Source organism: Malaclemys terrapin, chromosome 6, assembly GCF_027887155.1.
Source record: "Malaclemys terrapin pileata isolate rMalTer1 chromosome 6, rMalTer1.hap1, whole genome shotgun sequence".
Taxonomy (NCBI): domain Eukaryota; kingdom Metazoa; phylum Chordata; order Testudines; family Emydidae; genus Malaclemys; species Malaclemys terrapin.
This window is the reverse complement of record NC_071510.1, coordinates 78,398,281-78,425,261: the sequence shown is the minus strand read 5'-3', so window position 1 is coordinate 78,425,261 and position 26,981 is coordinate 78,398,281. Positions and strand designations below refer to the sequence as shown.

The following is a 26,981-nucleotide window of genomic DNA, read 5'->3' as shown; positions in this document are numbered from 1 at the left end:
TGTGTGTGTGTGCAGTGTGTGCTTAGGAGAAAGAGAGGGGAGGGGCAAATGCCGTTTGTGTGCACTAGGGCGTACGTCTTGTGTGTGCATTGGGGAAAGGGAAGCGACAGTTGTGTGTGTGCACGGGGGAACGGGGGATGTCATTCATGGACATGGATTGGGAAGAGAGGGACAAATGTGCGTGCGCACTGAAGACAGGGCAGCAAGTGTCATCTGTGAACATGGAAGATAGTGTGTGTGTGTGTGTGTGTGTGTGCATATACACATATTAGGAGCGAGACGCAGATTTCGGGTGCATGGCCCGGGTGTGTGTGTGTGTGGGGGGGTAATGTGTTCTGGATGTTGGGAGAGAGTGCTGTTGAGTTGGGTGTGCCCGGGGAAGGCATGATGGAAGCGGGAGGAGTACAAGGAGTGTGACCTACGCGTTTGGAGTGGAAGAAGTGGGTAGTGGGGGGGTTGGGGAGGGTCCTACGCGGTGTGTGCCTTTGAGCTGAGTGAAAGAGCATCATCTGTGTAATGGATAGCTTGTGGAGAGCCGGGGATGTGTGAGTGTGCTCGCGCGCGCAATAGGGGAGCGATGCGGTGTGTGCACCATGTGGGGGACACGCGTGCGTGCGCTGTAGAGGCGAGCCCTGCTTTACGGATGTGTGCTTTAGGAAGGAGGTGAGAATGCCACGTGTGTGCGCGCACTATAGCAGGGACGGGTGCCGTGTGTGTGCACGCGCACTGGAGGGAGAGTGCTTTGGCTTCGTGTGTGCCCACTGAAATGGGGGGCTGGGGGATTTGTCACTCACAGTGGCGGGGTGGGAGTGGGCTGCAGAATCTGTTTGCTCTGGGACAGCATAGTAACCATGACCTCTTCCCCTGCCCCTCTCCGACTAGAAAAGCCCAGAGGAGGCAGAGGAGACGCGTATTAAGGAGGACCAAACCCCAAAATAAAGCAGAAATCCACTTACATGCTGGACACAGTCTGGATGTCCAAGAGTCACACAGTGCGCTTTATGCCCTGCGTATCAGTCACTCAGCCAGACTAGGCTCCACTGCCCAGTCTTCCTCACCCCTTGCTCCCCCCCGCCACTGCCCGTTGTTTGCCTGTCTGGACTCAGGAGCCCACAGGGCTTTGGGGGGTGGGGTGGGGTGAAGAAACAGGAACACGTGGGGGCTGCCTGCCTTGCTGTCATCACAGCGGAGCCATCAGCGCTCCCAGGTCCTCTACTGCCGCTTCCCCCAGCCCCATCTGCACGCGCCGTGTGCGCCTCGGCTGGAGCAGGCTCAGCAGGGGCTGCTGGCAAGGGAGTGCAGCTAAGTCCCCTGCTATTTCTGCAAGGGATGATATGGAAAGTTGGATGGGGCGGGGGAATAAGCAGTGCATTTTTAAAACGCGCTTTTAAAACATACCAGCATGGATCCCACATACCCACTTACATCTCACCGTGCAAAGAGGTTTGCTGCAGCCGGTGAGTCCTGCCCAAGGCAGAGATCCATCTCTCTTTCTGTTTGCAGAGCAGCTGCAGCGCTCAATGCAAACGAGCAGGATTTGGGGGGTTTTAAAGCACACATATGCTTTAAAAACAGAATACTGGTCTGGTTGGCTGTGATAGTGGATTCAGGCTGATAAGGGTGCTTTTTTTGGCAATATCTTGAATCTTCGTGGAATTATATTTGCATTGTTTGCTAGGTGCAAACTCAGAAGAATAAATGTGATAACACCCCTTTTTTGCTGCGGGAGTTTCTCAGCATTTACATTAGACGTCACTTGTTTCAGGAGTTTATTATAACTCAGGTGGGCAAATTCGCTGGCTACTGAAATAATCCCAGAGACCTCCCACCCCGCCTCAAAACCCCCTCAACACTGGTGATTGTAGAGCTGCGTCAATTATTTGGGCTAACAAACTTTTATTACAACTTTGTTGTTATTTAAAATAACAGAGAGCGAGATGCGAATGACAGGAAATTCTAACTCAGGGTTGCGTCTGTGAAAGTCTTGAAAATCCCTCAGCAACCTTAACTCTGCTCCGGACGCCACTACCTAGTGAGCTGAGCTGTGCATGAACCCACGTGACAGAGATATGGCTCCCGTGCTAAACCTGTCAAGCACTTAACATTTTTTGTCTGCCTCTCTGGCCTTGGTTGCTACAGCTAGTATTTGCACAGTATAAATAGGTTTATAGTGGAAATCTATTTGCATGTGAGTGTTTATGTCTTAGACCACATTGGGAGGAAGAATAAGTATAGTTCTCTATATAGCACATGTAATGGAATGCGAGATAGTCATGAGTGGTTGAGGGAAATATGTAAATTTGTAAAAGAAAACTATATTGTTAATGGGGAAGACAGTTGGTAAAGTTGTTTGATGTAGCTAGTGTGTATGAGATATAATGTGGTAGATGGCTTATTCTGGGAAGGGGAATTTGACTATAGGTGTGTGGTTCCTGTGTTGTAAGAATGTAATTTGTATGGGTTATTGTAGCAGGGGTATGTAGCTCACATTTAGAAATGTATGTAAAGATATATTAAGTATGTGTCTCTAAGGTATATGGGATAGAGAGAGGGAGCAGTAGTAGGGTTGTTTGTGGTGTATCTCTTATTTTCCAGACTTTCAAAAGTCCTCCCCTGCTCCCAGATGGGTTTTACTGCTCCCTTATTGATGTTTTCAAGGGTCTTTGCAATAAGGAAGATATAGACTAACTGACTGTACAGGCAAAACAATGAAAATGTCTATACACAAAGTGCCATTAAACAAACAAAGTGAACAAACTGAAAAAAAGGATTTTTTTTGCTAACTTCTTTCATTTATAGTAATCTTAGATGTTACATTGTTATAGCAGAAAATGTTCAGAAACTGATCTCCAAGTTGATGCTGTCCCCCTTTAAATATTTCCTAACCTTTTTTTGGGGGGGAGGGTCTGGGAATTTCCTTAAGTTCCCCCCAAAGAGTATTTATAAATAAACCAGTGAAATGTGAAAACATTTGTAGATAAATGTTTTCTTTTGACAAAGAGCCTAGACTTTGCTAAAATCATCATAAAATGTAAAAAACAATATTTGTTGTTCAGTGAAATAGTATTTGATTCTAATATTTTGTTCTGAAGCTTCCTATCCTAGGAGTGGTTCCACTAATGGAGTTTACAAACCAGAGATCAAGAAAGCTTTTAAACCTGTTGTGATCTTTTATAGGTGTAATGTTAGAAAACATTTTTGTCTATGGACCCAATTCAGGAAGACACTTAATTTCCTTATTTTAAGCATGTGTGTAGTCCCATTAACTTCAATGGGGCATGTGTTTTAATACCTTGCTGAATTGCGGCCATTGTATGAATTATCATCTGTGAAAGCTGCAGAGTTGACGTACCATCCATACAAAATCTTCATGGACTTTTGTTGAGCTCTTGGACCTGATTCAAAGCCCATTCAAATCAGTTGGAGTCTTTACATTGACTTCAGTGAGTTTTAGATCAGGCCCTAAAATGAAAGCTCAGACTTTTATAATACCTACATCAAAGATCATCCAACCCTGCTCTCCCACCACTAGGACCCCATCTCCTGTACCAGACCCTTTCTCTCCCTACCATATTTAAATATCCACATTATCCTTTGCACCCATTATAATGTTTATTATGTCTGTTTTTAGAAAGGGGGCAACCACTGAAGTCACTGAGTTTACATGGGAGTAACTGAGGGCAAAATGTAACCTAAAATCACGAAATAATTCCTTAAGATTTATGGACTCCAAAAATGTACATCTGTGCCTCTATGCTAATTTTATATGGAGGAGAAATGTATGAACAGTTTTGAAGATCCTAGGCTTTAAACAAAAATCTTTAAGCAAACATCTGCTAGTTTTGTGTCAGAAACATAACTCAGACAGGTTCTGTAGTTAATCTTAAATTCCCACCAAAAAATCTTCTGTGACATAAAAGTATAAATACATGAAATTTCAGGTTGCATAGATTTTCTTTAGCAAAAGATAAAGAAGCAGATTAAAACTGGGCCTAGAATAGAAACTTGAAATCAATTTGTTTACACGTCACTAATGTCTCAGGACAAGGTCTATATATTTCAAAATATTTTTTTAAAAGCTGATTTCTTCATTTGAATTAGTGAAAAAATTATTCACCAGTCCAATTATTTTTGTCTTCATATAATTAAAAAATAATTCAATTTTTTAAAGCAAAAAATTTGGCATGGAATAAATCCATGATACACTGTGATCTGTCTGTCAATTTCATGACTGCTAAAATCTACCTGGATAAGTGAACATCAGAAATACAATGAACTTATTATTAAATAACAAGAGTTTTAACAAAATATATGTAGTGTAGTAATCAACAATTTCAGTCTCTCAAGTAAGTAGTGCATTTTATAAATAGATTTTAAAAAACAGCAACAACCCACCTACATACATTATGTTCTCCCTGTAAATAATTTGTTTCATCTTACAAATTAACAAGAGGCAGGAGATTCAGACCTAAGTCTGGCATTCTGCCCTTAACTCATGCTATTGTGTTCTGTTTTTTTTAACTAAGAAAAGGAGGCAGCCCTGTACTCTGTTGTGATCTGACCCCTGCATGCTATGGAGAGCTCTCAGAGACAGCCCCTGGAGAATACTTCCATTGGAAGGTGTCATATATCTGGCATAAAATGTCTTCACCTGCCCCTTTCTCCTAGACACCGGTGCAGATGGCATGTTGGGGACTGGAAGGAGCATACTGGCAAGGGCATTTGCAAGAGGTCAGAGGGGATGTGGCCAGTGTGTGCTGTGTTCTGGCTATTTCTGCTTTCTATGGGCCATAAAAACAGCATAAACTAGAGCAGTGAGGCTGCTCTAGGCCAGCTAGACTCCTGACTGCCCCAGAATACAGGGAGTATGAAGATAGCTTAGAGCCTATTCGCAGAATGTCTGTCCTATAAATGATTGTCATATTTATTTTTCAGTGTCTTTGATAACCTGTAGGCCTCACCCAGCAGAGAATAACTAGCTTTCTGGATCATGCCAATTCCAGAAGGACAAGGCTTCTTCACAGCAGGTTGGCCCTTCCAGGAGAAAGTTCAGTTTGCTGTAGAAGGCTCAAAGAGAGCTAAACAGCAGAACAGCCTCCTGTGAAGTCAGCTGCACAGCTGACAGGGGGAGGAACTCTCATATAAAATAATTGCCCTCTACATCATCCTGCTCCAGATCCACATGACCCCTCACATTTGGTTCCTGCAGTCCGTGCGATTGGCTACTGTATAGGAGGCAGAAGCCTCCTCCCTCCTTTTCCTTCTCCTTGATCTTCATTTCTTTTTGGGAAGGTTTGGTTATTCATCAGGCTACGCATCTCTTCTCTTTTCCTGAAATGGAGTTGTTGGCCATGGTTTGACTGTCTTCACACTCAAGAGTTTTTTGGTGGAAAACCAACTGATAGCATCTCCTTGTTAATACCTTGATACTCTGAGCACTTCATCGCCATTTCTGGTGATACACTAGGGAAGTAGGTAGCCTGAGGTGGCCAGAAAATGCCTAATGAAGCATTCTGTAGCTACTACAGATAGGAGCAGTTTCCGCAACTCTGGAGACAATGAGGTCCATGAAATTTCTGTGGGCCAAGAAATGTAGGGGATTGTTTTGGGTAGACCTTAGCCACAACTCAAACAAAATTTCAAACAGAAATGGAACTTATTTTAAGGTGAGAAAAACCTTGGTTAACTTATTCCCCCATTTCTGAAGGCCATTATATTTCCTGGCTTTGGCTACAAGTGAAAATTCCAAGTATCACAAGAAAGGCTGCTGCTGCTGTATTTCTAGCTAGAAAGGAAATACCAGAGGTTTTGTGAGAAACCCAGTTCTCATGAGTTTTCCAGACCAAACTTTAGGATACGTTTTAGATAAGCATCCAGACTTTTGGATGTTTCTCTGACCCTTTGCATCTGTTGCAATTTGCTCACCACTTGCTTGAATCAAATTTGGAGTAAATGAAATGCTATTTTAGAAGGGTGTGTACGCTCACCAGGTTATAAACAGGGTGTATAATATGGTGTCTTGTATATATACTGAGTGTGTACACAGGGTACGGAGGAACTGGACTGGTGTGAGAGGGCCCCTAGATGTCTGACATTCTGCCAGTGGGCATGTGCAAAGACACTTAAGACACCCATTGCCCAGCTGATGCATAAGCCCCAATGGGATTCACAAACTAGATGTTCCCTTACCTATCTTGTTGGCAGGGCCTAATCTGATAGAGGTGCTCAGAGACTGCCTGAGAACAAACCTATAGGATCAAGCCCTCCACAAAACAATGGAGGAGGTGGTGGTGATGCCCTTTTACCCAGGAGCCCATGGGTTAGAGTACTCTTACCACTGGGATATTGGGGAAAAGAGCACTACCACCATCCTCCTTTCTCTTGAGAAAGGGCTGACCTGGCTTAAGCATCTAAGTCCCTTTGAAGGTTTAGGCCCCATCCCTCTCTTCAGTATTTCTTATTGGCTAGATGGTATGGCTTCCTACTTAATGTGCTGAGTTTTCTGAATCCCTTTCTTAGGCTCCTAACTCTCCCTATGATTTGTATAGGGAGCCTGGATATCTAACGCATGGCTTAGGATTCCATTGGGTGATGTGGCAACTAAATGTAGGTGCTGCAATGCTGAGTCTTAGTCCCCTTTGTGGATCTAGCCTCCAGGCACTACCACAATACTACTAATAATCATAGTATATATGATAACATTTTGGGGGGGATATGAACATTTCCTTAGTCTTTTTATAGAGGGCTTCTGAAAGTTGAAAACTCTGTTGGATATGTTAGTAGGAGCCTGTAACCCCTATAAGCACAACATTCAACTTCACAACTTTCAGATGTTGTGCTCATGCAACTTATGCTAATATATGTTAAAACGTTCATGAGGCCTCTGCTGTGCTGGCATTCATTATAACTCTTCTGTGGAGACCCTTTTAAAGGTTGTACTTATTGAGATTACAAGGGAAGAGATTGTGTTTGGATATGGGTTTAGGTTAATTTTTTTGCACCTGAAGCTGGACTGTGGCTGTTGTATAAGCTATGGCAAGAACAGATTCAGTTCTTTGTTCCAAAATTCACAATTTGTTCTCATGAGATCCATAGTGGTGGAAATATCATGAGATCAGATAGTCATGGAAGATATTTTCCATCTCAAATAGTGGAAATCTCATGGGAACAAGTTGTCCTGTGAGAATCTGGTTGCATCAAAACTGGAATTTGAAAATAGGCCTTTTCAAATTTTGGAGAAGCTTATTATTGTTCATAACTGAGTAACAACTACATGATTACTGCTGTAAGACTTTCCCTCCTTGCCTCTGTCTCTATGAATCACCCAAACTCGTGTCTCCTCTAAAATGTAGGTTAGAAGCTCTTTGGGGCAGGGGCCATGTTTTTCTGTTTCTTGTGTGAAACATCTAGAAGCCTTTTGGGTACTATAAAATAATAATAATAATAATCACAGGTCAGATTCTTAGCTTGTATAACTCAGAGTAGCACCATTGACTTTGACGGAGCTATACTGAGTTACATCAGCTAAAGAGCTGGCCCCAAAAGTTTGGGTTTTATTATGAACTTCAAACTTATCATGATTCTCCAAACAGTATGAGCTCTGGACGAGTTTTCTGCCTCACTCTCTGGGATTCCCCTCTCCCTAACAAGCCAAGCTCCAGCTTTACCTTTAAATATCTTCAAAGGGTTGAGCGAGCAATGGCTTGCCAGTCCCTTGTCCTTCAATATCTCTGGGGACACGTGGCTGACCTTCTTAGCCATGAGTGGGATGGAAGAGTGAGGAATGGAGAACAGCGACTGGAGTGGAAGGAAGCTGTATGATTTGGTGGTTGTGGTTGTATGTGGAGGACCGATTGGGTACTGGATATTCATGTTTGGATTGACGGTAGATTGAGAAGGGGCCCTGACTCGGTGAAGGGATTTGTGAAGAGTATTTCTGGATTAAAGGCGTTTTGGTTAAGGACCAGGTTTTCTCTTCACAGAATTGGGGGTTTGGGAGCTCTTTTGTCATTGCCACACTAGAGGTAGGAAGAGGCTCTTTGCCTTAAGCAGGATGCGCACCTGTTATAACCTGCATGTGTTTCACAGCAAAGATTACAAAACAACCACTGACTTTGGTGAGAGTTATGCATCTATGTGGACCACAGGACTGGGCCCTAAAATGTTACCAAAAGTGTAATGGTAGAGTTCCAAATAATTAACTGGTTGAGATAGAATGCAAAGGACATATAATAAACATTGAATTAGTGATGGACATACTATTGCAGTCCTTACTCAGGCAAAATTCCCCAATGAACTGAACACAAGTTTCGTCTGAGTGAGACTGCAGGATCAGGCCTGATACTACTACTAACTTTCAAAAGATTCAGGAGCCTCCTGAAGATTGGAAGCACTGGAAGGACTGAAGGCTGGTTGGTTGATTATTTTAATACTCAAGGGTTTTGCTATGATTTGTGGATTCTTTCTTGATTTTTAGTATTATTACTGGATGATACTGGTTTGCTAGTACTAGACTTTTTTCAAGGATATAACATCTATGGGTAATATTTTCTCTAATGATTTCATATTGGGACAGGTATATGGCTATTAGAGAAAGAGCTGACGATGGATGTGGATATTGAGTATTACAATGTCCTGCCATCATCTGATAGAATCAAGCAGAAAGAACAAATAGTACAGACATAATAAAGCTAGACATTTGTATTCTTTAATGCCTTTTTTCTTCAGTCAATAAGGACTTAAAGAGAAGAATTAATGAGGGAAAGAACTGAGTTTTTGAGAGAGCAAAGATTCATAAAGGTTTGTTTTGTTGAACCTGTTGTTTATCTGTTGTTAGACATCTTGGTTGAATTTTTTTTTCATTGGCAGATGCTGTCATACAGTACAATATATCAACAATATTAATGCTGGGGTCAGCTTCAGATATCAACTGTACAATATGCACACCTTGTATATGCATAAATAGAGAAAGATTGTATCTATGTATGCCTGAACAAAATGGCCATTGACTATTTTATTCAATCTGTAAAGTTACTTAGGGTGATTCCAGTGAACTGCAACTGTATACTCACCTTTGAATATATGCACTTATCCTTTCCTGTATATATTGAACTTGAGTTTAGAATCTGCCGCTTTTAGATTTAAACATTGAGCACATTACACTTTTTAGAAAGTGTTTTCTTTTCTAAAAGTTTCTGTTGTTTGTCTTATCATAAATGGAATTTTTTATATTGGTATCGTCATGCTAGCTGCTTCTCTAGGAATGAATATTAGTATACAAGGATTGCATTTTGCAGTATATATTCAGGAGAAGAGGACCCAGTGAACAACAGAAATGCTGTATTTCAGCTCAGGGGACGGGCAGGCAGCAGAGAGGTCACCCAGGGGGCTCTAGTGTCCCATTGTGCACAGTGGAGCCAAGCACTATGGCAGCTTTGTGATGGGATTGCATCAGGAAATTGTGGGCAGGTCAGGGGAGAGTAGGGGCATGGTCAGTGTGTCTTCAATTGCACAGTAGTCCATAGCCACTACTCTAGTCCTGGAGTAGAAGCACCCAAACTAAGCAGCTGCTCCATGTGCAGCCAACAGACTAACAGGCAGGAGAATTCCATACTCCACCACCCTTTAACATCCATATATCCCTATGGGTAAAGCTCTCTTACTGCAGCTTTAAGTAGAGGAGCAGGATTTGGTCCAGTGTCCTATTAACTCAGTGGGAATTTTTATTAAGAAAAAACTGGAGGATTGGGCTCTATAGGTTTACATAGAAAACATTTTATTATCCATTTAGGGGGCTAAGAAGGTAGTTTTTCACTATATAAAGAAAAAATGCTTTGTAAATGTATTATTTCAGAGATCATTGAAATTTTACATGTGGATAAGTTAAATGTTCATCAATAAAAAAGCCAATTAGACAAAATATAAAGCTACTGGGTTTAATTTTTTTTTCACTTGCACCAGTTTTAGACCAGTATAATTCCATTAACTTCAGTGGACTTCTGATTTACATTCATTCAAATGAGAGGAGAACAAGGCACAAAATACCATCCAGCTCTGATTTGAAAAGCTCTGTTGTACTTTTTGCCAAAGCTTTGTGGTTAGAACACATTTATATTTACACGCACTATGGAATAACTAATATAATTGTCTTCCTGACACTAAAGTTTTGGATTTATTGGAAAAGACAAACATATGGTTGAAAGCTGAACTAGTTTGTAATTTGTAGAAAGATTTTAAAAAATAGCTGCAGAATAAGCAACAATATTTTACAAAATAAATAACTCAGGTCGAGGTGAATGTTGGTTTCTTAGTTCTTAAGAAATAGTTGGGGCAGTAATAAATGAATGTATTCAATATTCCAGATGGCAGGGCCTGATTCTGTTCCTTTGAAGACAATAGAAAAACTATTGACTTTAATGAGAACAGGATTTTTATCACCCAGCATTTAATCACCAAATTACATTTAATAGAAATATTTCAGAATTTCATTTAGTATTGTAACTGTGATTAAATTTGTTGATCGGAGAAATTACAAGCACAATGACCAAAAAAGGATAATTAATTATCCTGAATTTGATTGTATGAATTGTATCTAATCTGAAATCTCTACTTTGCATCGTGTACAGCCTAATCATCATTCCAAAAAGCGAACTGTTCTTTATTGAAGTTATATTTAACAAAAGAGACTAATTAAAAGATTTTTTGAAATGAATTGAGAAACAGACCAACTCTATTAAACTATGTTATGAGTCTAATGAAATTATCTAGGATTTAGTCACATTAATTGCTATTACCAGGGCTCTAGGATCAATACAGTGCAGTACTGAGGAAATGATAGCCTATCAAAATAAGTTTTAAACCAAAGGTTGTGCACAGTACTTAGCTAATATAATATGTACTTATTTCAGATTTACTCTAGGAATTAAATTATAAAAAGGTAAATATATGCAACGAATGTAACAGTACTGGGATTTAATGGATGTATAAGGCATTTGATAGTGAGATTTCTGTATTTTAAAAATATAGTATATGAAAAAGCAATGCTCTACAGATTTATTCTTATTCCAGAGGAACCCCGGAGCTTTGGTATTCAGCAAAAGTTTCTTTTGCTTCTCATAAGTTGTTTCCAATTAATATTGATTTGGAAAAAGATATTATTTATATTTATGGTGTTACTAATTATTTTTAAATAAGTATTGTACATTCTACAGCCCTTCTGTGTCCATCTAACAAACCACAGAATATTCTTGCATAATAAAAATTAATTGGTTTTAACACAGCATGGTCCATAAAGTTGCACTGGCTGTGCTGTACCCTTCTTGTGTTCCAAAATGAACAAGACAGACAAAGATTAAGGGCCGGATCCAGCTCCATTTGGATCAAAACTCTCGTTGAGTTTAACAGTTCAGAATCAGGCTTTGTGTCTGAGGAAATTCACTAATGTGGAATCTTTAAATTTTAGTGTTCCATCCCAGCTTCAGCTCCCCCGCCCCAGTAAATCATTCATATTTTCACACTCAAGTAATCTCCAGTGTAGAAGTTATATATTTTTTTATTTAAGCATGCCCCCGTGCTTTTGTTTTACTTTTGTGCCTTTTATGTGCATGTGACTTGTGAATATGGAATTTGGTTGTTTAAATGGTTTCGTATGTTCACTATGTATAATCTTCATCTTCAAGTTTTCTGTTTGCTTACTTCTTAAAATAAATGTTTTCCATTTAATACAACAGTTTGTAAGAACTGCTGTGAAGCAAAGTTAAAAGGATGAGTTCTTGAAATAGAAATTCATAATAAAAACATTTACAACATGTTTTAATGTGTGGGCTCATTTCCCCCATGTTTTCACACTAATTAAAAGCTTATTGTCGTCGAAAAATATCCCTATTACATCCCCTTTCCTCCTAGTCCCCTTCCCCATTGCCCCACACATACACTCAGTTTGTGGTGTCATAAATCTAAACATTGTGCAAACTAACTGTAAATTTAAAAAGCACTGTGCAAAGAAAATACATCCACAAAGTGTTTGTTTCATGATCTGACTTCTTACTCCAATGAAATCAACAACTGTTTCATATGGTTACCCTTTGAATGTAAACTATTTTTTAAAATTATTTCAAGTTTTTTTAATTCACTCTCTTTTTATTGTATAGTTAATCCATCTTGGTGTTCATACGGAGCTTTTAAGGTATTTGAATGTCAAATTAAGCTACTAATACAGAGAGACTTCTACAAACAAAAACTATGCTATCTCATTAGAAATGAAAAAGGTAATGATTTATTAAGAAACAATTTACATTTAGAGAAAAGAGTATGAACAGCCATGTTTGCTGGCTGAGAATGTTCCTAGGTAGTTCTTTATGTAATCCTAAAGGTCCTTTGCATTCAGATTTAAAAGAAACAGCTTAAAAGAAATCAACTAAATCTTTACTTTCAAGAAACCTTTCCTGGACAAAGAAATTACAGTGAAACAGAGTGAGAAACATGCTACAGAGCTTATCTATTTTCAGTCAAAAAAGTTTTAAAGTCTGAGCTATGATTCTGGAGGTCAGGTATTAGCTCTTTGTAGAGAGCAGATCAGCTTTAAAGACTTAAATTATTTTTTCATTGTTTTGTCTATTAAAACTCACCAGTGCCCTTCTTCTGCTTCTCCAGGAAGTTGTACCCGTCAGCACCTGCTGAGGGCTTCGTTGACCAAACTGACAGGTAAAAAAATTCCTGTAGAATAAAGCCAGACCAGCTGGCTTTGAAGAGAAACCCCCCAGTTTGGGTTGTGTTTGCCTCACTCACCCTCTACTATGAAGACAGAAGCTTTTTCCCTTTTAGTTGTTGACCTGTAAGATGCGTGATCCCTGTGCACAAGTGTCTGGCAGGCCTAGGTGCACCTGCTCCTGTCACTCTAGAGTAAATTTAGCTGTTAAAGGTATCACTGACAACCAGACCTTTGTCAGCGCTGGCAAAAGAACACAGAATTACTGTCCCCCCAAAGTATGCTGCAAGTTCAAATGGAAAATATCAAAATCAGTCATTTCATCCAAAAATCACTCCTTTGAGGAAAAAATGAAATTGCTTTCATATGGCAAAGAAGTTTCCTCTTTTACATAGACGTTAAAATTACATTTCCAAGAATAATCTCAGAACAAGACAAGTTTTTGTTCTATTAATTGTGGCTGGAAGGAAACTTTTTTAATGGAAATACAGCACACATATATTTCAATTCAGGCTATTAAACTGTGTTAAGTATTAAAGTTGATTGCCTTTTCTTTTCACTAACTCATTGTGCTTTTTTATCCAAAGAAATATTAGACGGCTAAAACTTCTCAAATAGGAGGTATTAATCTCACTCCCAAAATTAGAAAGCATGTAGTGTTGAGAGGCTGGATGTCAAAATTACATGTTCATAACACTTATGCTTTGAGAATCTAGGAACCAATGACTTTTAAAATGGTAGCTAATATATATGGAAAGCCATTAGATTTTGAAGCATTCTAAATTTGGCAGTCTTGTTCTTATTGGATTATGGTAAGGGTATTCATCATTTATATGCACCCTTTACTTTCTTCTTCTTCTTCCTCCTCCTCCTGGAGATGGCTTTTGGAGAATTTGGCAGTCTTGTTCTTATTGGATTATGGTAAGGGTATTCCTTATTTATATGCATTCTTTACTTTTTTTCTCTTCTTCTTCTCCCCCCCCCTTCCCCACCCGAGATGGCTTTTGGAGAATGAAATAGAAAGAGGTAATTTACATTAATATGCCTATCGCAGAGTTTTAAAAAGTTGTCAACATAGGTATAACGGCAGTAGCAGTCGTATACCTAGGTATGCAGCTTCCGCTTGAAAAATTATGTAAAGCACTTAAACAAATATAAAAAAAAATTGCCAAAATATCTGTTTTACAGTATTGCCATTTAAAAGGGGCAAAATAAAGGGGGTGATGAGCAAAAGTCCTGGGTCAGGAGCTTTTTGTAAAATAAACAAGTCCCTGTTTACTTGCTATGTATAAACAGCCACTCACCAAACTGTATTTCTCTGCAGGGGCACCACTTTCAGATAAAAACATGGACCTGATTGGCATCATCCAGTATCCATAGAAACCCTGGTAAGTACCTCTCTCAGTGTGCACTCCTCTTATTCAGGGTTTAAAAGCTGAGTACTGAATAAGTGAATGTTTTATTTAATAATTATACAGGAGGTACTTTTTAGAAGCTTGCTAACGAGAAACAGATTCTTGTTTTTTGTGTGTGTCATAATAAAGCCCTTATGTTTTCACCATATTTAATAAAATCACGTGTTTCATTTCAAGCCCTCCATCAGATTTCGTTCTTAAATACAAAACAACCTTCTCAATGTCCTAATGAACGGGAATTCAGAACTTTTTGAAGACCCATTAGTGTCTGAAAAATAATGATCATAGTTCTTGTTCCTCTCGTGTTTAAGTACTGCTCTAATTGCAGTAACCCAAGTTGTTTTTCCAACTTAATACAGGGGAAAATCATTAATAAAAATAGACTTTTTTTGTTTTTGTAAATAGTTATAACCATTTATATGGCTGTTTGTTAGGTCACTGAAGTTAGCATCTTAGCAACAAAGTAATAAAAAAGATGATTTAGTTTAGAAGTAAGTCAGAGTAAAAGAATGATTTTTCTATTAACGTGTCCTTGCTGCAGTACTCAGCCAAAAGTACCAAGCTAAAGGACAGTATAAGAAAAGTAATGTTACATATTCATATTTCCATATAGAGAAAATATTGTAGACATTAACTAAATTTATTTCCAAACCTATTATCCTGCAGAAGACCTAGATCCAAAATTAAGGGAACAGATTACTTCAAAGTTGCCTCAATCCAGTCTCAGAATTGTTTAGCAAGTCATATATCTGACTTAAGATAAACACATTTCTCAGTACAGTTTGATTTAACTCAAGTATAATTTGATTGTCATCCATTGGGTATAATTAACATTTGATAAGTATTTTTAAAAGTGCTAACTCAGTCATGTAAATAAAAAGTGTATTTCCCCCACCTGAGCCAGCCTGTAGTTCTAAAATGTTCTGTTAATTACAACAATTATCAGAAAACACATTTTTATCTAGAAAGATCCAGTAGTTGTCATTGAAAGCGAACTGGTTTAGAGCCCACTTTTTCTTAGTTTTATAGCTCTTCATATTATTTTCATTTACTCCCATTATTTTTTTTATTTGGTACCTTGTCTCAGCAACCAAGTCCCTGCTGAGTGCAGATGGCACAAATGATCTCTCTGCTGATTAAGCCAGAACGACATTTGCAGACACTCCATGTTAAACTCCACTAACTATAATGAAAATTGTTACTTTATCACATACCTAAAACAAGATCTCTGTATCAGTCTGTACATCTATATATGTACATATACTTTACAGAAGTGTGACAGTTTTATTTAAATATTATGATTCTAACATAGACTTTATGAGCTTGTTTGACTTTCTATTAGAGCCTTGGTAGGAAATCTGTATGTGGGCTGGCCCATTCACTTAGCAGATAGTTCTGTGGACTGCCACATGACATTTAGGATTGTGATTGCTCTCAGGAACTCTCACTCTTTGAGCCAGCTAGGCATATCAGAGAGGTGAAACTCTCAGCCTCTGGGAAGGATGCAGGACATACAACAATTTTGTACCTTTCCTCTCCATCATGTGCCTGTCACTGTCCAAAGGTCAAGGTTGTTGGGGTACGACCGGGAAGTGGAATGAGATAGTAGCGCCACTCCAAAACTTAGTGAATTCAGCCTACATATACACGAAACTTTAACCTTACTCCCCATCTTGAACTATGAAAATGCCATATGTGTATTCGAATAACTGGATGTGGGAAGGTTTTCCAGGTAGACCAAGATGTGCATGTGATACATATCGGGCTTGATCCTGTGAATTTGAAATCAATGGGAATTTTGCCATTGACTTAATAAGAGCAAAATCAGTTCTTTTATCACTATTTAACAGAGTAAAGTCTGAATCTCCTCAGTCACAGATCTTGGGTGGGTAAGGGGATCGTTTGGACACATAAAGCTTTATCTTAATGGTATAGTTTTCAGATCTTTGATTTTTAGTCATTCATTCCAGGGTACCTTTTATCTAGCATTTGATAGAGAATTGTTTCCAAATGCTAGAAAGGCACATTGAAGCATATTGCAGTCCCTCTTTATCCTGCAAAATAGAGATAAAACTTTTGGACCAAATTTCAGCTTTCAGATGCTCAGAAACTACAGCAAAAGTGCTCAGAGACCATGATAATGGGTACAGTATAAAACTCTGGATGGCTGGATCATCAGCACATGTCCAATTATTACAATTTTATTGTTTTTTCTAAATCATTTTGATAGCACCATCAGTTTATCTGACACTTTACAACCACAGATAAAGCCCTGAACACTTTACAGTGCACATAAGACAAATCCTTGTGGGGGAGTTGGTAGGCTTTAAGTGGACGACAGCATGGCAACTGGGCAGAACAAACGTGCTAGACCAAAGCCACCATCCAACATGGACAGTGGGCCCCCTGCGGCTAACCTACCCCTACTCAGCACATCTGAGAGTGAGTCTGAGGAGGAAGACACTACTATGATGTATCCAGCTGAACCAAAGGAGAGCACCACTTCTTCAGCCCTAAACCCCATGGCGGAAGCATTTAGGCCCATTGCTGACACACCCATGCCACCAATGAGACCACCCTGTGATGACACATCAAGGTTAATGGACAGTGGAGACATACAGGTGGAAGGTGTCCTGAATGCCTTGGGCCTTCCACTATTAGAATCAGAGATGCAGGGGCCTATGCCAGTAGCCAAGGGATCCTCAAAGCCAAGAAGATGTCCCCCCTGCCCCTGCAATGCCCACTCTAAATAGGCGGGACAGGGTTATAATGCCAGTAAGCCAGTTAACTTATGATGCATCTGGGCTGGTTAGTGAAGAACCAATACACAGCCTTAGTTCACAGGCCTGTGGAAGCCATAGTGGGTTTCCTGAGGCTCTTTGAGGGGAACTAATGAATTTGGTATAATATGGAGTGTGATTTGTCTGGACAACAAATTCTCAGCTGGGAGGAGGATATAAGCAAAGTCTGAATGAGCTCTCCCCTGACATCTCACTGTGAGCTGTGGAAAAAGACTTCAGGGGCTGATCTCATTTGCGTAGACGCACCCGCCCTGCCTAAGTGCTCAATATGATGGGATTGCTTGCCCAAATGATCACTTGTGGCTGGTGTTGAATCCCCAGTCTCCTTGTTATTGAGGCAGGAGTAATAAAGGGTTGTTATCCTTATTGTGTGAACCGAGGGCAGCGGAACTGTACCTGGCATACCCCAATGGAGGGTCTCACCCTCAATTGAACGGCACTCACTAGGCAGGGGACATGGGTTCCAAAGCCCAATGAGTTGAAAGAGGGTGGGGAGAGATACTTGTACCTGGTGTTGTGGGCTGTGTTTAAGGGGCCTAGACAACATTTGACCCTTCCTCTCTCCACAGTCTTGTGTCTGATGAAGTGGGCATTCACCTATGAAAGCTTACGCTCCAATGCTTCTGTTAGTCTTAAAGGTGCCACAAGACCCTCTGTTGCTTTTTACAGATTCAGACTAACATGGCTACCTCTCTGATACTTCTCTCCACAGTATAATAAAAGAGCTAATTTAGACTCAATTGAGAGTCTTGTTACATGCTGCAGAGCTGAAATCACTGATACCTAGGTCTAAATACTGTCTCTGTTGCAAGAGACTGCCCAGTGTGCACCAGCAGTGAGGCTCCCCCACTAACAGCTGAAATCACTGAGTGGGGGAGCCTCACTAAGTGGGGGGCCTGGAAGACATCTTGGCAAGCGGACAGCAGGGCAGCTGGTGGAGAGGCATGGCCAGAGGGTGGCTGCCAGAGAGGTGCAGCAAGCGGACAGTAGGGCGACTGGTGGAGAGGGCCAGAGCAGAGCCCCACAGAGAGGCATGGCAATCGGCTGTTGGGGCGATAAGCGAGTGCCCAAGCTGCAGAGCATGTAAGGTGCCTCCTTGCCCCCCCTTTCACACAGGATGGAAGGTGAACTCTGCGGATGAACCTCTGAACTCTGGGGCTGCATTGGCTAAGGACAGCAACTGTGAGTGAGGTGCAGAGAAGGGACGGGCACGTTAAAGGGACTTTTGGGTTGCTGGACTTAAGACCCTGAGGGGAAAAGGACACTGCCCAACTTACTTGGGGGGTGGGTCTTTTGCTCATGGTTTATGTTTATGAACCCTAATTATGGTGTTTTTCCAAATTAATGCTGAGTAACTTCCCTCCTTTTATTAAAAGTTTTTGCTACACTCAGACTCTGTGCTTGCAAGAGGGGAAGTATTGCCTCTTAGAGGCGCCCAGGGGGTGGTGTGTAATTGTCCCAGGTCACTGGGTGGTGGCTCGAGCTGATTTTGTGTTGTATTGTTGAAAAGGAACCCCTTGATACTGAACCCAGCCCTTGTTGTTGCTGGCTCCACCTGGCAGAAGGGTCACACTAACATGAAAAGAAAAACAGAACAGCAGTTCAGGAGATGGAGAGAGTCTGGGGATCATTCAGGAGAAGAGGCAAGCAGGAGGGTAGTTGAAGAGGTAGTTTTTAAGGAGGATAGACATAAGGAGGGTGCAGACAGATGAGAGCAGGGAGAGTGTTGCAAGCAGAGCCTCCTGAATTTGATATTTTGGAGGCTCCGGAAAAGAGCATGCCCCAAAGGTCTGCCTATTCAGGTGCCTGAAACTTGGAACAGGGGGCTAGGCAAGAAGCCAAACTGACATGCCAGGCAATCAACTGTAGACCCTGGGACTGCCCAGAGTGAATTGTGCCTGGAGACACATAATGTTTGGGGAAAAGGTGTTCTCTTGCTCTTGAAGGGTGTACAGAGAGCTCAGAGTCCATGGTTCCTAAGGAGAGCCACTGAGGTGAGAGAAAGGATCTGGCTCTTCCACTCTTGGAGATGAGGAGTTCTCCAGAAGCAGGCTACACAGGTGTAGGAAACAGAAAGACAGAAGACAAAATATTGGGAAAAGCAACCTGCTGAGCAAAGCACTTTAGCATCTGACTGACTTTAAGCACGTTAGTGGGTCCCATAAACCAATGAGACTATATATATGCTTAAAGTTATGCACAGGCTGAAGTGCTTTCCCAAATTGGGGTCTAAAGCAGAGGACTGGGAAGAGTGTAAGCAAAGAGAAGAAGAGTAAGAGGAAATGAGAGTAGATATGTAGGTGGAGACAAGATTATGTAGGGCCTCATAGGTACAGATGAGGAACATGAATTTTATGCAGCAAGATAAGATCAAAAGAGAGATATAAAAGTATCAGGAGGGGATGTGGTCAGAGTGGAAAATTACATTAGTAGCAGCATTTTGAACAGTCTTGAGGAGGAAGTGTTGAGTATCGGTATGGCCAGATAAGGGAAAGTTACAATAGTTAAGGTGAGATGGCCAGTTAATCAACAAGAATTTCAGCAATGGCACAGAGAGGAAATGGTGGATTTTAGACATTCAAAAAGAAAGAAGAGACAGGACTTCGAAGGAGACTGGATGTGAAGGAGGAAGGACAGAGAACAGTCAAAGCTACACAAAGATTACAAACCTGAGACAGGAAGGAGAGTGGAATTGTCAGTGCAGACTAAGGTGGGAGGTAGAGGAAAAGTCTTAGGAAGAAAGATAAGAAATTTAAGTAGGAGGGCTTCAGTTTGAGATGGTGGCTGCATAGCCAAGAGGAGATGTGGCTAGCAATGCAATACTGGATAAGCAATGGTCAAAGGTAAAGAGATAGACTTGCAAGATAGACTTGCAAACCACTGGCATAAAAGCAGTGGAAGTTGAATGCATGGAAGGATATAAGATCTAGGAGAGAGTTAGAATAGAAAGAAAAGGGGAGGAACAGAACCCTCTGGGACACCAAAAATAGGAGAAGAGGATGTACATATCAGAGAGTGGAATTTGACTATATATTATAGAGGGAATTGGGACAGGTTGCCAAATCTGCAGCAGTAATATATCTGTACAAGTACATTACATTCCCCAACTTTAGACCATCATTATAAGAAACTGTATGGAAGTAACTTCAGACACATATGGGAATACTGGACAGTCATTGTAAATGTGCAGCATGCAAAGTATATGACCTTGAGGAGAGATGACATGGCAAGCCCCAACATGCATACTTTTATGGCTCAGCAGGGTCTGCACAATCCAGCACAGCAGTCAGAGTAGCTTCAGTTACAGTGGGTCCGCCTAGCGGACCTGATGAAGGGACACCATTTTACACCAGCTGAAGATCTGTCTCAGTACGTGGTACACAAGTGATCTACTCAAGAGGAAACAAAAGACCTAGCTCTGCAAACCCCCATGCAGGATTAGACTCTTTATGGGTAAAAAGACAAAGATTTTCGTGGATTGGCTAATACCCGTGTACCACAGCGTTGAAGAAATGAAAACATTGTTAGGGCTAAAGATAGAGATTTCCAAAATGGTGTATGGGATGCATATCTTCCAGTAATTTAAATTAATGTGTCAAAATCCCGTAGGCTAGTTTGAAAATCTCCACTATATCGTGGTTGGAGAGAAAAGAGGAAACTTCTGTTGGAATGCCTGAGAACTAATTTTATTCAAGCCCCCCAAAATAAGTTGAATATAAGACATTTTACAATAATTTAGTATTAACCCTCTCTTTCAAAACACTGTGATCTGCAAGGTTCTTTTGCTGTGTTATATTGTTTGTTTAATTTATGAATTGTCTAACTGACCAAGAGATAAAACATGGATGTGAAAGTAAGTGATTGCTAATTGGGACGTATTTTAAAAAGAAATTATATATATATATACACACACACACACACACTTAGGTGCTTCAAAAACTAAAGAATTTTACTGTGAAGTTAATAACTTGGTGTATTGACAGATTCATTATTTAGGTTTACTTCAGTATTTGAAATAGGAATATTTAGAACAAACATTGTAGCGGCTCCATTTTCATGTAAGTGGGGAATAAAGGATTCCACTAAAAGTCCCATTTACAGGCAGAGTTAATTACTTCCTGTACTTGCTAAAAGTCACCCATATTTATTTGTTTTCTCCTAAATTGTTGCAAGGTCCAGTTTTCTAAATATGTCCTGTTCAGAGTACTGGGGACTTGTTTTGGGTCTGCCCTGTTACTTGAACTAATGGTGCTTACTAATGAACTAGTAAATGGACCTCCTGCTTGTCTTAATATATGATTTTTCATGCTATATGAATAGCTGAGTTGAAAAATATAATTATAGATGGAGCTGGTAGCACAGCCTGTACTTAAGGTTGCTTGACACTTCCCATTATAAGATCCTGTATGCCTAACTTTAACTGTTCAGGCTGAAATTTTCCATGCTGGGTGTCTGCATCAGGCTGATTTTTTTTTTTTTTTTTTTTTGAAAGCTTCAGCTAAAATGGTCTAGCCATTCCCAAGGTCGAGATTAGAAAAAAAAACTATATTTTGCCCATGTTAAAAAAAATTCTTACAGTTGTTTCACTGAGAAGGCCCAGCACCTCCATGGTTTGGAGCAGGGACTTGTCGTTTGTCAGGAGTGAGAGTGTCACCCTTGTGTCAGGATTGTGCCTTTTATTGTCTCTGTGAAAATTTGCCCAAATTTGGCCAAGCAATAAGCCTCTGAAAAGTAGTTGTCGCACATGCTCAGTAGAGACTGGTTTGACACCCAGGCAGCTAAGAAGAGGAAGTGATTAAAGACTGTATTGGAATTCATATGCACAAGGGGGCCAAATTAAGGTGGCATGGGTTCCTTAAGTCTGGCATTTTCTAACATTTGAGTGTTTTACTTTGCAACCTTAGCATTCCTTTACTGTAGTGGTTTTGGGAGTGTGGTTGAGCTGGCTGCTCCAAGTGGGATCTGGTAGAAGGATTGTGCTTCAGCAGCCAGCCTACTCCCACTCTACATGGTTCCAGATTCCCAGTGCAAAGGAATGAATACTGTACACAGGCTGCACTGTCTTTGCCTCCATTTCCCCGAACTAGATGTACCTCTGGGGCTGGTATGAGGAAGCAGTCCCTGCACATTTTCCCTGGACCTTCCTATGAGTAGGAAGGTGTATTTCATCTTACTGTCCCCCATATACCTCCTTACACCCCTGCAGGCCCCAGGGACAATGTGCCCCTAAATGACATCTCAGAAAAATCTCAGATTGAATTGGTATATTTTGAAATATTGAGATGTTCAATGACCATTTATTTATAGCATGTAATTCCATTTTTCTGAGGGTTGTGTGGTGTTTTTTTCATTAATGCACATATTCATTGAGATTGAGACAAGAGTGTTTCCTTTAAGAGCCTCTGATTTGGACAATTATCCAAAATCAGATTATAATAAATGACAGCCTTAAGAATTTTGATTAACCTCTAAATAAATGTTACTTTGGGAAAATCCTGTCAGATGCACTAATGATAAGTTGTGAAGTACTAGTAATTGCAGGCATAGCTTTATAGATAACGTAGTTAATTGATACCTCCCTCCCAAACATGTATAAGACATCAGCTGCCATGAAGCTGGAGTGATTGTAACAGTATATACAACAGTTTATATATATTAAATATGACATGTGTAAAATGGAAAGATATAGTGCTTACCAGGGTCATCTAATCATGGCCATTTGATGCCTGTGGTCAAGTAAATTTTTAATGATACCCAGGCACACCTTTTAGCCTTCTGAAGAGGTAAGTATACATTGATCTGCCCTGGTTAGCCTTTCAGAGAAAATCAGACATCCCAGTAGGAAGAACACTATATAATAAAGTGAGAACTTCTTTTTCCGCCAACGCAGCATTGTCCATTGGATGACGGTATTGTTTCTTCCTTTTTATTTAGCCTGTGTTTATTGTAGCATTAATGTTGTTACATGAAAAAGTGTGAGCAAAATTCAGACAGGAATCTGATTCTAAAAAATCTTCAATATTAATGGAAACCTGCTAAAGTGCACATTCCTTCCTTTCATAATGCATTGGGGGCTGACTGCATACCGAAATGCTTGAGAATACACTGGGGCCGTCTAAGGCAGTGGTTCTCAACTTTTCCAGACTACTGTACCCCTTTCAGGAGCCTGATTTGTCTTGCATGCCCCGAAATTTCACCTCACTTAAAAACTAATTGCTTACAAAATCAGGCAAAAATACAAAAGTGTCACAGCATACTATTACTGAAAAAATACTTACTTTCTCATTTTTGCTATATAATTATTTAAAAAAAACAATTGGAATATAAATATTGTACTTATATTTCAGTGGTATATACAGCAGTATAAACAAGTAATTGTCTGTATGAAATTTTAGTTTGTACTGACTTAGCTGGTGCTTTTTATGTAGTCTGTTGTAAAACTAGGCAAAAACCTAGATGAGTTGATGTACCCCACGAAAGATCTCTGCATACCCCCAGTGGTACGTGTACCCCTGGTGGAGAACCACTGCTCTAAGCAGTTCTACTGAGAAGTGTGATGAGCTGCCTGATTATGACAGAACTATCTTGCCCCTCCCCTCCAAATGTCCCAATGAACAGTTTTCATATCTTGACTAACAAGTATAATGGTGTGATTAAGTAATGTTAGTTAAGTGCACAGCAATCCTCAGGTAAAGGATGCTGTACTTGTGAAAAGTATTATTAATATTGTTTGTTTTATTCATTATAGGAAAATCTAGTTTATAACATGAGAAATAAAGCTATATTTATTTTTCACTAGTGTGGTCTTGTAAGCACCTCTCTGTCTTTCTTGCTTATTCTGACATGTTTTGATGGAGGTCTTCAGATTATTTTGTAACCCTGTTTGTGTACCCTACCCACTCTTTAGGTGTCACTTGTGGCACATCTTTTAAATCTATATTAAGTGAGGAGACCTAATTTTTCATATAAAAGTCATAACAATGCCCCATAAATAGGCCCTGCCCCCATCTTCTATGATTTTATTCATCCAGTGTCTGCTAGGCTGGCTAACTAGCACTGCATTTCCTGCTAGCTTCATATGCCTTATAGAGTTATTCTTCATGATGGCTTTAGACATTCTTTATGTCTGGACTCTTCAGAGTCACAAAGGCCCAGATCCACAAAGGGATTTTAGGCATTGTAATGCTGAGCAAATCTGGGCTGTAGGATTCTGAATCTAGGCTTTAGGCGCCTAAGTCCCTTTGTGGATCTGGGCCAAAGTCCACAATCAGATACCATGGTAATGACTGTGGTATAAAAATACAGACATTTTTTGAGGCAGCTCTTCTGCGGTCACTAACAAAGGTTTTTTCACTACTGCTGCCAAACCAGCACCTGAAAACAGCAGATGGGCACAGACACTCCATTTTCATCTGGGAAGTATGTCCTTCACTCTCAGCTCTCTACTGCTCACTGTCCTTCCTAAACTAGTTGTCAGAAAGGCCAGAACTATGTCATTTCAAACCCCGAGTAAGTGATCCTTCTTTGCAAATACAGACAAATAAACTTAGGCCTGGTCTACACTAGGAGGTTATGTCGAATCTAGCAGTGTTAAATCGAATTAACCCTGCACCCGTCCACACAACGAAGCTGTTTAGTTCGACATAGAGGTCTCTTAAATTCGATTTCTGTACTCCTCCCCAACGAGGGGAGTAGTGCTAAATTCGAATTAGGGTAGGTGTGGATGGAAATCGACGCTAATAGCTCCGGGAGCTATCCCACAGTGCACCACTCTGTTGATGCTCTGGACAGCAGTCCGAGCTCGGATGCTCTGACCAGCCACACAGGAACAGCCCCGGGAAAATTTGAATTCTTTTTCCTGTCTGGGCAGTTTGAATCTCATTTCCTGTTTGGACATCGTGGCGAGCTCAGCAGCACTGGCAACGATGCAGAGTTCTCCAGCAGAGGTGACCATGCAATCTCAGAATAGAAAGAGGGCCCCAGCATGGACTGATCGGGAAGTCTTGGATCTGATTGCTGTGTGGGGCAATGAGTCCGTGCTTTCGGAGCTGCGATCAAAAAGACGGAATGCAAAGATCTGTGAGAAGATCTCAAAAGCCATGACAGAGAGAGGATACAGCCGGGATGCTTTCACGCAGCATGCGTTCTTTCTCGGTCTCAGAAATTCTCAGCAGAGTGATGTCGCTCATGGTGACCTGCTTAGAATTAGGGGAATGTTACTATTGGGACTGCTTGCCTGTTCCTTTACAGAACTGTCACCGGCGGTTTACCGCCACGCGGTGGAGGCAGGAGAGGGGCAGCATACAGGGATCTTTCCCGGGGACAGCCGCGAGGGGGTGGGACAGGGGCAGAGTTCATGCTTGCCGGATTGCCGGCAGCAGGAACTGCCCAATGATAGGAGCATTGCTTTGAACGTGAAAGGAGGGCACTGCTCCAATTTAAGTTTTAAGCAGCCCAAAGTCTACGGCTTACCATGTCAGCCTTCTACCCGAATTCCGCTGTCCTGCCCCGCTTGTCTGATCTCCACTGCAAGACCCCAGGCACTGAATGCGAAGGCCGAAAATTCGACCTTGTCCTGAGTGCTCATGTGATAGGTGCTGTGCATGGTCTTGTTCACAGAGAAAGACTATGTTCATTGTTCACAAAAAATTATCTTTGTGAGGAATTCACTCCCTTTTTCCCATCCCACAGCTGCGACTGTCTCCCGATCTACCCTGGCATCCCCCTCGCAGAGGCTGGCACAGATTAGGCGGAGAAAGAAAAGGACACAGGACGACATGTTCTCAGAACTTATGGGCTGCTCCCGAGCCGATGCGGCCCAGCAGACCCAGTGGAGGGAGAACATGTCGCAATACCAGCGAGCACACAGCAAACGGGAGGAGAGGTGGTGGCAGGAAGACCAGCAGGCGACTCAAACGCTGCTTGGACTAATGAGGGAGCAAACAGACACGCTCCGGCGCCTTGTGGATGTTCTGCAGGACCGGAGACAGGAGGACAGAGCTCTGCTGCAGTCTATCTCTAACCGCCCTCCCCCGCCACAAACTCCCATACCCCCCTCACCCAAAGTCCCAAGAAGGAGGGGTGGCAGGGGCCGTGAAAACTGTCACTCCACCCCTGCAGACTTCTCAAGTACCAGAAGGCTCTCATTCCCAAAAATTTGATAAGTCCTTTCCTTCCCGCCTCACCCAAGCCCCCGTCCCAGTTTCATCCCCTAACTGTATAGTTGCTAATAAAAGATACGTTTCTGTTAATTACTGTTTACATCATGTTCTTTTAGGGGAGAGTGTGTTTGAAGTGGGGGAAGGGGGTTGGTTATTGGAGAGGACAGTCACCTTTACCAGGGTACAGACACGGGGGCAGGTTCAGCAGAAGGTCACACACACATTGCAGTCACTAAGCACCCTGGTCAGTCTGGGAGGTGGTTTTCATGTTCTGTGTTGGGGGGGCATGTGACTTTGTGGCGGGGGAGGGTGGATAGAGATCTTATGCTGTGGTCCTTATCCTGGATCACAGAGCCACGCAGCAGGGGATCTGTAACTGTCCTCCCCCGCCACAAAGTCACATAGCCCCCACACACAGAGTCCCGAAAAGGAGAGGTGGCAGGCTCCGTTGAAACAACCAGTCCACCACTGCGGACCTCTCTAGGAGCAGGAGCCTGTCATTCCTTGAGTTTAGAAGCGTTCTTTCCATCACTACGCCCGTTCCCCACCACAGTCTGCATCCCAGTTTCAACACTTTGCCGCGAAATCCATAATAAAGAAAACGGTGTTCATTAACAAAGTTCCATTTATTTTTTTTTAAACGTGTGTTGGAAGGGGGGGGGACGGGGTGAATGGGGTATGTAGCTGGAGAGGATAGTCAACAGTAAGTGGGTAAAGAAAGCTTCTCTTTAAACAAACTTAATAGTCACAGGTTACCCTGCTCACTGAGGAACCTAGCTTTCAAAGCCTCCCGAATGCACAGCGCGTCCCGCTGGGCTCTTCTAATCGCACGGCTGTCTGGCTGGGTGTAATCAGCAACCAGGCTATTCGCCTCAACCTCCCACCCGCCATGAAGGTC

The 26,981-nt window shown here is 41.3% G+C and overlaps 1 protein-coding gene and 1 long non-coding RNA gene across 22 annotated transcripts in view; one reads left to right on the top strand and one right to left on the bottom strand.

Annotated features, from left to right (window-relative positions):
- The window catches only part of MEF2C (myocyte enhancer factor 2C), a 156,003-nt gene extending 143,206 nt beyond the window's left edge, over positions 1–12,797 (bottom strand). For 12 of the 18 annotated variants that reach the window (XM_054031362.1, XM_054031363.1, XM_054031365.1 and 9 more), the window contains exon 1: positions 12,627–12,796. The gene's annotated coding sequence lies outside the window, so the exon portion shown is untranslated. Of the gene's footprint in view, positions 1–12,626 lie in introns of all 18 variants that reach the window. The other 6 variants (XM_054031371.1, XM_054031379.1, XM_054031369.1 and 3 more) reach the window with 3 other exon arrangements.
- Positions 536–26,173, top strand: LOC128838895 (uncharacterized). Of its 4 annotated transcripts, none has more exons than XR_008445310.1 (6): positions 536–663; positions 12,150–12,184; positions 12,652–12,702; positions 13,584–13,627; positions 14,031–14,094; positions 25,614–26,173. It is a non-coding gene; the product is annotated as an uncharacterized LOC128838895 (long non-coding RNA). The 4 variants fall into 4 exon arrangements; XR_008445312.1 differs by lacking the exon at positions 536–663 and adding an exon at positions 1,263–1,457; XR_008445309.1 differs by lacking the exon at positions 12,150–12,184.
- The last annotated feature ends 808 nt before the right edge of the window (positions 26,174–26,981 follow it).